Source organism: Panthera uncia, chromosome D1 (assembly GCF_023721935.1).
Source record: "Panthera uncia isolate 11264 chromosome D1, Puncia_PCG_1.0, whole genome shotgun sequence".
NCBI lineage: Eukaryota > Metazoa > Chordata > Mammalia > Carnivora > Felidae > Panthera > Panthera uncia.
The window spans coordinates 58138026-58150431 of NC_064808.1; the positions used below are offsets into that span (position 1 = coordinate 58138026).

The 12406-nt window shown below is 41.7% G+C and overlaps 1 long non-coding RNA gene across 1 annotated transcript in view; it reads left to right on the top strand.

Moving 5' to 3' along the window:
• The first annotated feature begins 6740 nt into the window (after positions 1–6740).
• Positions 6741–12406, top strand: part of LOC125937882 (uncharacterized) — a 22018-nt gene continuing 16352 nt past the window's right edge. Inside the window, exon 1 of the long non-coding RNA XR_007462536.1 lies at positions 6741–6805. This is a non-coding gene — a long non-coding RNA (uncharacterized LOC125937882). The remainder of the gene's footprint in view (positions 6806–12406) is intronic.

Below are 12406 nucleotides of genomic sequence, written 5' to 3' on the forward strand. Positions count from 1 at the left end.
TACTCAATATATACTTATTTTTTCTTTTTTGATGGAAGTCACATAAAATAGAATTTATTAAAATTTTTGTTTGCAGGACACATTACCACAAATGGCAAATGAGTCTGTGATGTCTTCTGCCCCCAGATACGTGTCATTGTTCCACACCAATTCTATACCAACTGGGTGTCCAACACTTCAGTTCAATTCTGACACTAAGTTCCAGAGTTAGCGCTGATCCCACAGCCTCGCAGGATTGCTCCCACTTCAGATGCCAGCCACAAAGTGGGTACCCAGGCTACTCACACTTCTGCCCAACAAATTACAAATTCAGGGGTTCCCACAATGCCCTTCTTGGGTGATAATTCATTACAATGACTCACAGAATTTGGGAAAGTGCTATATTTACTATCACATAAAAGGTAAGCAGGCAGATGAGGAGGTACATAGTCAGAGGACTAGATGGGGCCAGAGTACAGGAGTCTCTGTCCCCAGGGAGTCAAGGTTTGCCCCCCTCTTGGCACATGGATGTGTTCACCAACTCAGTTCTCTGAATCTTGTAGTTCAAGAGCTTTAAATTTTTTTTTAATGTTTATTTTATTTGTGAGAGAGAGAGACACACACAGAGCATGAGTGGGGGAGGGGCAGAGAGAAAGGAAGATACAGAATCTGAAGCAGGCTCCAAGTTCTGAGCTGTCAGCACAGAGCCTGACATGGGGCTCAAACCCACGAACCATGAGATCATGACCTGAGCCGAAGTGGGACACTCAACCAACTGAGCCATCCAGGTGCCCCAAGAGCTTTTATAACCCATTCTTCAGTCCCCTTCATTTTCCCAGAAGTCAGAGGGTGGGGAGGAATGCTCCCACTCTCTACTCTTCCATTTGGTCTTTTTGGCAACCAGCTCTCACTCTGAAGCCATTATGGGGCCCCATTCTGAGTCATCACATTAGCATAAACCAAGTGTGGTTGAAAGGGGCTCCTAAAGAACAACAAAAGGCATTCCTATCACTTAGGAAATTCTGACAGTTTTAGGAGCTTTGTGCTGGGAACTAGGAACAAAGACCCAACATATACTGTAACACAGTCTGTAGGAAGTTGCATACACATCCAAATCAGGACTCGAATTTTCACTTATTTTACTGAAACCTTCAGAAACATATTTCCTTATATATTAGATGGAGTGCCTGGGTGGCTCAGTTGGTTAAACGTCCGACTCTTGGTTTCATCTCAGGTCATGATCTCGTGGTTTATGGGTTCGAGTCCCACACAGGGCTCTGTCCTGACAAGCAGAATCTGCTTAGGATTCTCTCTCTCTCTCTCTCTCTCTCTCTCTCTTTGTCTCTGTCTCTCTCTCTCTCTTTCTGCCCCCCCCACTTGCTCTGTCTGTCTCTTTCTCAAAAATAAATAAAATTTTAAAAATTAGATATCAGAATATCTAAATAGATAAATTAGATAAAATTAGAGTTTTATCAACTTTTTGAATAAACTTTTTCCACTTTGTTTGCATTCAGGTTTGTCTTCTGAGTTTTTGAAAATATATTTTAGAATCCTGAAATGTTTTTGTATCTGTACTGCAAGATTTGAATTTGTAATGGGTAGACCCTCACTACCTTTTCACGCTTTAAAGAAAACTCCACATTGGTATATACTTTTAAACTACCCAGCCACAAAACAACACAAAAAAGAAACAGCTGGTATAATTAAAAACATTTCATTAATATCTTCATAGAAGACAGAGCATCTACAAAATAAAAACAGGATGTTATGAAAAAGGTAAAAAATCTTGGGACTTAAAAATATAATTGCCAAAAATTTAATAAAAGTGTTATAAGATGGTAAAAGAAACCTTCCATAAAATAGGGGGAAATGCCTACATAAAATGTGAGGCAAAAATAGAAAGCCTACCATTTGACTAACAGGAGTTCCAGCAAGAGAACAGAAAAGGCAAGGATAAAATTGACAGAGAACTAATAGAATAGAAATACTTGGAGCTAAAGGACCAGGGTTCTCAGTTTGGAAAGTTCACAAAAGCCCAGCATGATGAGGGACTCGTCTACAGGCTGACAGATTGTCATGAAAGAGTAGCACCACAAGGATAAAGAGAGGAAAACAGGTCACCCGCAAAGGATGCCATCTGACTGACAAAATGTGTCATGAGAAATACTGGACGCCAGAAGACTGACAATTTCCCCCAAATTTGGAGGGAATCTGACTTTACAACTGTACAATTTAAATAGAAGAGAGAGGGGAGCCTGTGTGGCTCAGTCAGCTAAGCATCTGACTTCAGCTCAGGTCATGATCTCATCACTCATGAGGTGTGAGTTTGAGCCCTGCATTGGGCTCTCTGCTGTCAGTGCACAGCCTGCTTCACTTCCAATCTCCCTCTCTCTCTGCCCCTCCCCAGCTCACGTTTTCTCTCTGTCTCAAAAATAAATAAAAACATCAAAAATTTAAAAAATGAATAAATAGAAAAGAGAAAATCACTGGGAATAGTAGCATATCCATGTATCCATCGCTCAAATGTGGTAACATTTTTTCATTCTTGCTTCAGAAAATAAGTACAAAGTAGAGCACCCCAGACCCCAAGGCCACTATTCTCACATATGGTGTGTATCTTCTAGTGTGTGTTTTCACACTTTTACTACCTGTACATGTAGCTATACACAATAAATAGTGTGAGCCATATGTTTGATGGTATCTGAATTGCAATCTGATAGTATACATACATCCTTCTGCAGTTCATTTGCCACCTTCTCGGTTCTATCCACAGGCCATGGAGCTCACTGCCAGGGGCACATGCAGGTTTTGTGGGGCCTGAGAAAAAGAGTATTGCTTTGGCAACACACACATGAAAAAAAAGGATATTAAACTATGAATACAAAATTATAGCTGACGGTACATTTTTATTCAGAGTAAGAAAAGAAATTATAGCACAGCACAACTTTTAGAAGGCTCACAGCCAGAGAAAAGCAAAGCTTGTTATTAATTCACCACATGACGCACCTCTATATGCTTTTTTCTCACTATAACTTTTAGCTGCTTACTTTTTGATAGCCCTCTTCATAGGATAACGATTTTGTAATATCATTTGCAAAGGAGAGCATAGAAAGATAATTCAGTCCCTTGTGGTTGAATCAAAATTCTTTTTGCAGTTGATAGTTTAGGAAACTTCCTTGTTGCTTCACAGATCATTTTAGGTGATGTCATAGAAACTACTAAGACTGTTGTCACCTTTAGGAAAGCCTTCATTTTGTACTCTGAGTTTTTGCTTTTTCATAACAACCTGCTCTTATTTTGTGGATGCACCATCTTTTATGAGCATACTAATTAGACAATTCTTTTCTTTTCTTTAGTTTATTTACTTATTTTGAGAGAGAGAGAGAGAGAGAGAGAGGACACTGAAGAGGGGCAGAGAGAGAGTCAAGCAGCTTTTGTGCTGTCAGCACAGAGTCCAACATGGCCTTCACCCCACAAACCCTGAGATCATGACCTGAGCTGAAATCAGGAGTCGGACACACAAGCCACTGAGCCACCCAGGCACCCCCAGATGATTCTATTAATGTTATTGATTTTTGAGAGAGAGACAGAGACAGAGTTCAAGCAGGGGAAGGGCAGAGAGAGAGGGAGACACAGAATCCAAAGCAGGTTCCAGGCTCTGAGCTGTCAGCATAGAGCTTGACACAGGGCTCAAACTCACAAACCATGAGATCATGACCTGAGCCGAAGTCAGATACCTACCAACTGAGCCAGCCAGGCGCCCCAGATGGTTCTTTTAAATGCATTTCCTTAGTTTTTTGTTTGTTTGTTCCCCCTGAGTTATCTTGACTTCCTCTAGTGTTACTACTTGTTTCTGTTAGTTTATCTTGTCTTTACTGTTTTCCTTAAATGTCCACTCATATTTGATGGTGTACACATGCTTGAATATGGGACAAGAGGGGAGCCGCCTGTAACTCCCACTGGGGAAGGCAGAGAGCTGTGCTTTATACAACAAGCACGTAGATAACCAGGCACTCTGGAAATCCTAAAGACCAGACACAGAGGACAGTCCTAATTTATTTGGTATCTTTAGAATAAACCACCAACGTTCTCACAAGGCTTGGGGGAGGATCCTGGCAGCCAGATCCTCTGCACACAGGGATGGGAGGGGAGGGTTGAGTAAGGTTTCAACTCTGTAGCTCTCTTCTATCATGAGGGTAGTGGTGGCAAAAATATTGAGAACATTGTCATAAACAATTCCATGATTATTTTGGTTTTTACGGTTTTCCTGGTTACCCTTCGGAGCGGTCTCTTTTGCCATCTTCCTTTCAGCATGTGAAGGTAAATCTCAGCAAGATCTGGACCTCTGGAATTTTGCTGGAGGGCTGGTCAAGGCCCTTTCTCTTCCATAGCCTCACAGCTCAGAAAACACTTCTCAATGCTCCTCTTAAGAATGTGAGCAAGGCGCAAAAATGTGATGAATACCAATGCCACATTTTTAATTTTTGAAAACTGGGTCAGTCACAGATCTGAATAGCACTGAAACACAGCTGCCTTCTTTTTTTTTTCTGACAACAACATCTAATTTTAAACTGCAAGAACAACTAAATCAGAAGTGTGTGTTTGATTATAATATGAGCAGGTGGATCTTGCATTAACTGTATGGTTCCAGTTCAGAGTGGAGGTAGGCTCCAGTTTGATTCAAAAACACAGAGCTCTACAGAGCGCCTAGGTGGCTCAGTCGGTTGAGCATCTTATTCTCAATTTCGGCTCAGGTCATGATCTTACAGTTCTGGGAGATCGAGCCCCCCATTGGGGGGCTGCTGACAACGCAGAGCCTGTTTGGTGGGATTCTCTCTCTCCCTCTCTCTCTCTGCACCCCCCCCCCCCCGCTCATGTTCTCTCTGTCTCTCTCAAAATAAATAAACTTAAAAAAGAAAAGAAAAGAAAAAAGAAACACAGAGCCTTAAATCAATAGAGTTTATAATTTACAATATGCTTAACATAGTGGGGTGTTCCCCAGCCATCCCAACATGGAGGCAAGGCCAAACTGGTTCAGTTCAGTATCACTTTGACAAGGAGACAAGGGGTTTCCCTTCAGGACACCATAACCTCTCCAGGAGGCCACATCCCTTCACCCCACATTCTGGGACTTACAAGAGTCAATGTTGCCAACATGGTAAGGGTCGGATGGGGAAAGAAATCTTGCCAAGGCCTCCAGGGCAAAAGTGCTCATTCCAAACCAGGTGCTCAGGACCAGCCCAGTTCTGCAGGCTGTGATACCCCGCTGCACTCAGCGGCATGAGGAACAGCTGGCCACGGAAGTAGCTCCCACTTTATGGTTCCACCTCCCTCCAGTTCTCCCCAACCACCTCCTCCTTTCAGATTTCTCCACATCTTCCTCTTCTGTGGTCCATGGTGAGGGCCACCCCCACTCCCTTCTCCTCCGACTTCAGCCTGTGGTCACGTACGTGGTCTCTGTGAGCAGGAAAGCCTGCAAAGTTGCAAACCAAACTTTATGCCTGGAGCAGTATTTCTAGCCTTTGGAGGTGGTGACTCACATCTACCATACAAGCCGGGAGTGGGGATGGGAGCTACCATGAGGGATGAAATTAACAGGTTTGATGATCTTAGTGGTACTGGTAGGGCATGGTGAGGGATTTTTTTTTTAATATTTCCTGCCTGAATCAACTTTTTGAATCAACTGGCCCAACTATACTTCAAAAAGAAGGTCTCCTGCTATGCTATTAGTAGCCACATTTCATCAGGTACCTATGAGTATCCGTGCTGCCTCAGATGCATTTCATTAGTTCTATTCCTTTCATTGTTTCTTGCAAGGCCCTTGCATCTGCAAGCTGCTATAAACAGAGAAATGGAGGCTCCCAGAAGCTGATTACCTCACTCAAGAGAAACCCACAACTTAAATAATGGAATAATAATTTGATTATTAGTCATTTCTACTGGAAAACTGGAAAGAGACCAAGTGCAAAGTCAGACCCATGGGCTGCTCAGACTACAGTCTTTGTGACAGTGGCACAAAGAAACCACTGAAGAATGTCTGCTTGAAGTCCCTCAGCTCACAGTTTAGATGTGCACCCACTACATTCCTACCTACTTAAATTCACCTATTAGGAAACTAACATGAATTAGGTATGGACTATCTGCCAAGCACTGTACCGAACACTTGACGCTTCATCTCAGTCTGCTTGTTTACCCTCTTATGAAATAAGAATTATTATTCCCACTTTTCTGATGAGAAAATTGATACTCAGAGCCATTGTATAACTGTTCTGGGGTCAAATAGCCAGTAGAGCCATGATTTGAACTCAGCGAGAAAAGATTCCAGAGTCTTCTCCATGTGGTTTCCATGAATCACAACCTATTTCCCTTAAAGCCATTCTGATGGCCCTTTAAGCATCAGGACAAATCATTTTGTGAGGAAGTATAAGAAAGTCATATCTGGAAAGGCTCTGTGGTGATGCCCTTCAGGCCTTCAGGATGCATTATTCAAATGCTAACTGAGAACTCGGATGACATAATGGTGTCGGTGTCTAAAAACATCTAGAAAAGTCTTCATTTATATTTGTGAAAATCTGCTTCAGCTCACTACAGGGCAATTGAAGCCAAAAGCAGGCAGACAGTCATGTGCTCATCTGCAGCTTCTTGCGGAAGGGGCTGTCTCGTTCATCTGCTCTGTAGCCCCTAGCATGGGACCAAGCACATCACAATGATTACCATTTGTTGAGTAACTTTACAAGCATCATCTCACTTAATCTCCATGGCAGACCTGCAAGGTAGATAATCTTATCTCCATTTCAGTGATGCAGACTCCCAAGACTCAGAGAGAGTAAGTAACTTGCCATTATGAGTAGCCAAACTGGTAAAACTCAGGCTACCAGAGAAGGCTTCTTAGAAGAGGTCATCTTGGAGGACAGTGAGAAAGGGCAGGACCTCAAATGACAGAATACAAAGAAGTTTTTTAGAGAATTTTCATTTTGGAGTGAAACTTAAATGTCATATGAGGTTTCAGAATCAAGGGTTTTGGTAGAGGGGTGGCATGTGGGTGAAAGGAAGCAATGGACATGGTGAGAGGAAGAATAAAGTGAGGAGGTAAAGGCCTACAACATTTCTTCAGTCATCAAAGGGTTAAATGGTCAATTCACTATCCTAGTGTGGCATGGGGAGAGAGCTGTTAAAAGTGACCTGGTGACTGAGACAATAACTATATAAATACTTTGCAATGACTTGACTTCAGTTGCCAAGTTTATTTTGACCTATACTATTGGGTTTATGTACCCCCAAAATCATTGAACCCCTAATCACCAATGTGATGATATTTAGAGATGGAGGCTTTGGGAAGGAATTAGGTTGTCAGGGTGGGGCCCTCACGATAAGATGAGCGTCTTTCTTTTTTTTTTTAATTTAAAAAAAAATTTTTTTTAATTTACGTTCAAATTAGTTAGCATATAGTGCAACAATGATTTCAGGAGTAGATTCCTTAGTGCCCCTTACCCATTTAGCCCATCCCCCCTCCCACAACCCCTCTGGTAACCCTCAGTTTGTTCTCCATATTTATGGGTCTCTTCTGTTTTGTCCCCTCCCTGTTTTTATATTATTTTTGTTTCCCTTCCCTTACGTTCATCTGTTTTGTCTCTTAAAGTCCTCATATGAGTGAAGTCATATGATATTTGTCTTTCTCTGACTAATTTCACTTAGCATAATACCCTCCAGTTCCATCCATGTAGTTGCAAAAGGCAAGATTTCATTCTTTTTGATTGCCGAGTAATACCACATCTTCTTTAAGATGAGCGTCTTTATAAGAAGAGACAAGAGAGGGCTTGCTTCCTCTCCCTCCTCACCATGTGAAGCTACAAGAAGACGACCATGTGCAGATCAGGAACAGGGTCTTCACTATGAGCAAAGTCAGCCAGCACCTTGGTCTTGGACTTCTCAGTCTCCTGAACTGTGAAAAATAAATTTCTGTTGTTTAAACAAAAGAAGAAGAAGAAGAAGAAGAAGAAGAAGAAGAAGAAGAAGAAGAGGTCATCCTGGAGGATGCATTCGGAGGAGGAAAAGGTGAGAAAGACCTTCTAATCAGCTGTGACAGGCACAGTCATGGAGACAGGAAAGAGCGTGGTCTTGCTCATACCTAATTCAATAGCGCTTTTGGAGGGAACACCTTTCTCATGTCTTCCCAAAACATTCAACGTAGTTTTCATAGAAATAATATTTCAACTTTCTACACTTCTATTTCACAGCTTTACACTTTATTTAATTAAATGATACCATATGTGCCTAGAAGAAATGGGTTTGTTAGCAACCATCACTGCCTCCTGATAAACATCTATAACTCCATTGGCAGTTCTTTCTTTTCCTCATGCCACATTTTTCTCACTTGTAAATGGTGTTGTTGTAAGGACTTAATTAGTTGATCTACCTAAAGTGCTTAGTAAGCACCCATAAACTTTTGCATGCAGGAGTTCCCACGTGCCTTAGCTGATAAATTTTCTGGAAGTTAATCCCGAGTTAGTTCCATGAAGGTGCATCAGAGTCTCTTCTCTATTGGGGGTGGTTTTACTAGACAAAAGTGCCTACTGTGGATCACAGAAAATCTCCCACCAAAATACCACCTCCAATGCCTGGTCTTCTAATGAAATAGGCACTTGGTCTTCAGGGCACCTGACATATACCTTATCCAAGAGCCTTATTCACATGTTTGGCCTGAAGGCAGGAAGCAGAACAAAAGCAAGTTTCTCCTCCTTCAACATTTGAATGGCTGCCACAATAATAAATAAATAACATCCTTTTTATTTTCCCAAAGGAACACTTACACAGAGCTTCTTAATCTCTCCCCCACTGAGCAGATATATTCTCAGGAGTCAGGTTGCAAGGTATATACGCAAATTATAAGAGTACTGTTGGGAGCAAAATATGACCTACTCTCTGATGTTAGAGGATTCCCAGTGTAGATTCTCTTTCCCAGTCACTGGCAGCGAGTCATAAGCATCTGAGATAAGAAGAGACAAGATAGGGCTTGCTTCTTCTCTCTCCTCACCATGTGAAGCTACAAGAAGATGACCACGTGCAGACCAGGAACAGCGTCCTCTGGTGGAAAAGCTGGAAGGTAAGGTCCTTGAGGGAAATGTGACAGAAAGAGCAAAGGCTTTGTAAGTGAACATGAGCAGACCAAATTTACCCTTTGCCATTTCGCTGGGTGATCTCTGCAAGTCACTTAACCTCTCTGAGCCTCAGTTCCCTGAGGCTCCTAATCTTTGCTGCATTAAATCTTTCAAAAGCCTTCATGTGTTAAGGCAGAAATGCACCTGGGTACATAGGAAGCACTTACTGAATGGTAGCCATTATTATTGATTTTTCTCCAGGATAATTCCAACATTGATCCTTAGGGATAATAAAGCTCTAGAATGTGGTGGTTAAAAGCCAGGCTACCCTGGTTTAAATCCCAGATCTTCAGCTCCTGAACTGGGTAAATGTGGGCAATTTCCTTTAACCTCTCTGTGCCTCACTTTCCCTGTGTCAAAAACGAAAAAAGTAACAGAACCTATCTCAAAGGGTTGTTGTAAGAATTTAATGTTAGTATATGCAAAATGTTTAAAATAGTGCTTGGAACTATTAAGTACTATGTCATCTATTATATAACTACTGTATCGTAACTGTCTCTTTAACTGTGAACACCTGGAAACAAAGGTTGTCTTTCCTTTCTGTATATCCAGGGTGTCAAAAAGACTGCAACAGCTTAATAAATGTTAATGGAATGAATGAAGCATCTCACATGCCATGCTAATCAAGACTTTCTTTCCTTGGAAATGACATTAGCACAATCCAAACTAAGGGGAAGGAGGAGGCAATTTATTGTTGTTCTTATTTACTTATTTCTCTATGTATCTATCTATTTTTTTAAGATTATATTTTTAAGTAATCTCTATACCCAACATAAGGCTTGAACTTACAACCCCAAAAGATCAAGAGTCACACACTTTACCCATTAAGCCAGCCAGGCACCCCTGTTGCTCACATTTAAATTCTCCAGGACTAAATCTTGCTTCGGGCACAGTTAAAACCAAATGTAGAAGGGAAGCAGCAGCTCCTTCCCAAACGTACATTTCTCTAAAGGAAAGAATTTTCTGTTAGAAGGAGGATGGGAAAAAGATGCTGGGCAGGCAAAAATGCTAGATGCCCTGACACAGGCCAAAAGACAACATGTTGTCAACTTCATCATTCCTGGACCATCCCAGACAGTTAGAATCTGTCCAGTTTTAATAGATGTTTTAGAAAAAGTATCATAATCTTTCTAAGTGCCGTAATTATTCCACATTTCAGCTTCCTCGCGTGAGGCTGTTCTTCACATCTAATCTAATCCAAATTCCTTGAGTTTCTATTCAAGATATTTTTCTTCTTGTTTGTTCCACTGTAGAAATTAAAAAGCAGCGAGGCAAATGCTTTACAATTCAGTCTGAAGACGTTTCAAGTAGGAAGACTTCATCCATATGGTGCTGCCTGGAGTAGTGTGGCAAGAAGCCGAGTCCAGTGGGCAAGAGGGCTGATCAATTGATGATATCCACCTGCCCCACATTCTGGAATGCAGAGTGGTCATACACTTGGCTGTGGTTGCATCCCCAACTTTGTAATCCTTCCTCTAAAAAAAATGTTTCTTCTTCCCTCACCCAGCACCCTTACTCAAACGGGATGGTCACAGAGGAAGTGTCAGGAGAGGTGGGGTGAGGGGCAATCCGTACAGAATCAACATGCTTGTTAAATTCTTCCCAGTTCCATTTAAATCTTGAGATGTACTTATGGAACCCAAAATTATTCCCCAGTGAATTAGCAAAGATATCAAGTGTGATTAGCATTTTTTGGATGCAAAAGAACATTGCACACTGCTCTGTACTCTACTTGGATGTGCTGAGATGCCACCTCAGGTGTTAGGAAAAAGGAGACGTGAGAAAGAATTGTTAAACCCACCAACAGCCCGTCCTCCTGCCAAGGTCACATCATTCAAGGCGTGATCGCTGACATCACAGGTGCTTGTGACTCCCCCTTCACTCTGATAGTGACCGCAAGTCAATCTCTTTTGCCATAACTTTTTCCATGTATGTGCTCCATTGGTATACAAAGATCAGGCTGAATTGATTTCTATTTTGCCTGTCTCCATTATCTTTTCACTATGGAAAATTTCAAAAAAAAAAAAAATTAAAAAGAATAGTATATACCCATTACTCAGATTCAGCAGTAATTAGGATTTGACAACACTTGCTTTGTCTATCCTTCTCCTTTTTCTACAGAAGCATTTTATTTGTTTGTTTTTTTATTTATTTAAATTAGGCCCTATGGGGGCCTGGATGGTTCCATTGGTTGAGCGACTGACTCTGGTCATGATCTGTTTTGTGGGTTCGAACCCTGTGTCATGCTCTGCACACTGACCTCGCGGAGCTGCTTGGGATTCTCTTTCTTCCTCTCTCTCTCTGCTCCTCCCCCACACACCTTCTCTCTGTCTCTCTCAAAATAAATTAAAAACAAATTTTTTTAAATAAAGTAGGCTCCATGCACAATGTGTGGCTTGAACTCTCAGCCCTGAGAGCAAGGGTTGCATGCTCTTCCAACTGAGCCAGCCAGGTTCCCCACTGTGGAACCATTTTTAAAGCAAATCCTAGGGGCGCCTGTGTGGCTCAGTCGGTTAAGCGTCCAACTTTGGCTCAGATCATGATCTTGGGTTCATGAGTTTGAGCCCCACATCGGGCTCTGTGCTGACAGCTCAGAGCCTGGAGCCTGCTTTGCAGATTCTGTGTCTCCCTCTCTCTCTGCCCCCTCCCACTTATTCTCTCTCTCGCTCTCTCAAAACTAAATAAAACATTAAAAAAAAATTTAAAGCAAGTCCCAGACCTCATGTAATTTTGTCTATCGATGTTTCACTTTGCATCTCTAAAATATACGAATATTTTCTTATATAACCATGATGCCAGTAACACACCTAACAAAAGTAACAATTCCTTGATATCATCTAATTCTTAGACCATTTTCACAGTTCTCTGATACTGAAGAAATATCTTCGTTATTGTTGGTTTTTTTAGACTCAGGATACAGATGAGGTCCACACATTGCATTTGATGGTTATGTTTGAGTGTCTTAAAATTTAGAATAGTCTCTCTCCACTTTGCCCCACCATTTTTTTCTTCATGCCATTGACTTGATGTTCAGTTGTTTTATGGAATCTCATATTCTGGTGGCACCTCGGTGGCTCGGTCAGCTAAGTATCTGGCTTTGGCTCAGGTCATTATCTCAAAGTTCGTGGGTTTGAGCCCTGCATCAGGCCCTGTGCTGGCAGCCTGGAGACTGGAGCCTGTTTTGGCTTCTGTGTCTCCCTCTCTCTCTGCCCCTCCCAGCTCATGCTCTGTCTCTCTCTCAAAAAAAAAAAAAAAAAAAAAAAAAAAAA